This window comes from Penaeus chinensis, chromosome 35 (genome assembly GCF_019202785.1).
Source record: "Penaeus chinensis breed Huanghai No. 1 chromosome 35, ASM1920278v2, whole genome shotgun sequence".
Taxonomy (NCBI): Eukaryota; Metazoa; Arthropoda; class Malacostraca; order Decapoda; family Penaeidae; genus Penaeus; species Penaeus chinensis.
The window spans coordinates 24,940,364-24,941,715 of record NC_061853.1 but is presented as its reverse complement, the minus strand read 5'-3'; the positions used below and the strand labels follow the sequence as shown (position 1 = coordinate 24,941,715).

At 35.4% G+C, this 1,352-nt stretch overlaps 1 non-coding gene across 1 annotated transcript; it reads right to left on the bottom strand.

Moving 5' to 3' along the window:
* Nucleotides 1–600: 600 nt before the first annotated feature.
* Nucleotides 601–673, bottom strand: Trnar-ucg. Its single transcript has one exon. It is a non-coding gene; the product is annotated as a tRNA-Arg (tRNA).
* Between the last annotated feature and the right edge of the window lie 679 nt (nt 674–1,352).

Sequence of the window (1,352 nt, the reverse complement as noted above, 5' to 3'; positions counted from 1 at the left end):
CATATATGTGTGCATTATTTTATACAGTGACCCGAGTGTCACTCCGTCTCAATGAAAACCCTAGTTGGTAACTGTTGAGCTAAGCCACGCCTCTTTGCCTTCATTCGTTGTAATTAGTTTCTGTTTTATATATATATATGTATATAAATATATATATGTATATATATATATATTGCATTGTCATTACTGAACCATTTCAAAGTATATACACTTTAAAATCACGTATTATTAAATATTATATAGATTGACAAAGGCAAAAAGGGGCGGAGTTTATGACGTGTGATATCAGATACAACTAGATATATAATCATTTATATAATTAATTCGATGTTGTTCTAATTACCAGAAGCAAAACTTTCCCTCTCTTACGTATATAAACAAAGTATCCCATACCATAAATTGGCCGTCAGAATATTCTAGGGGAAAAGTTCAACTTCATTTTTTAAGTTCAGTAGTCTAAATGGTAGTGGTTCTCGCTGACTTATAACGTGCCTTAATTTCGGGTAGAAGAAAATCACTTCTTCCTTTATTAGTGATTCCATGGGACGTAAATAGCACGACAAAGAACACTGAATAATACTTAAAACTAAATTTTGCTATCGACCGTGACAGGACTCGAACCTGCAATCTTCGGATCCGAAGTCCGACGCCTTATCCATTAGGCCACACGGTCAGCTAAAGGACTATGTGATGATATAGTGTTTTAAATGCATTTATAAAATATACATGCACATATATTTGAGTGTTTGTATGTGTGTGCATGCATACATACATGCATACATATTCTATATTGATTAACAATGCCACTGACATTACAGTTTTACCAATACAATTCTTATTATTATAACATTTTATTTATGGTGAAATGGAGAAAGAAAAATAAGTATTTGACTAATACCTTTGTTGCGATTCTAACGAGTTCTGTCAGCAGAAATCTCACTCTTTGTTGCCAGATTCTTTAATAAACAATGACAGAATATGACTCCACCGCAAAGGGAATGCATTCTGAAGTCATTAATGTGTAATTTATAGAATCAGATCCTATGATGTAATGAATATTTAATCTGTAGATGCTATGAGGAACGCGTCCACTGCCTTTTGACCACCTATGTGTACAGGGACCTCCCTTCGTGTCTGCTCACTCTGCGGTTCGCATTTTGTCTTTGGAGGGTCCCAAATATGTATGTCTGTATGTATGTATGCATATGTATGTGCACTCACACACACACACACACACACACACACACACACACACACACACACACACACACACACACACACACACACACTCACACACATATATGTATTGTAGGAGCCCGGAAGATAAGCCTGCAAAAGTATGATAGATTACA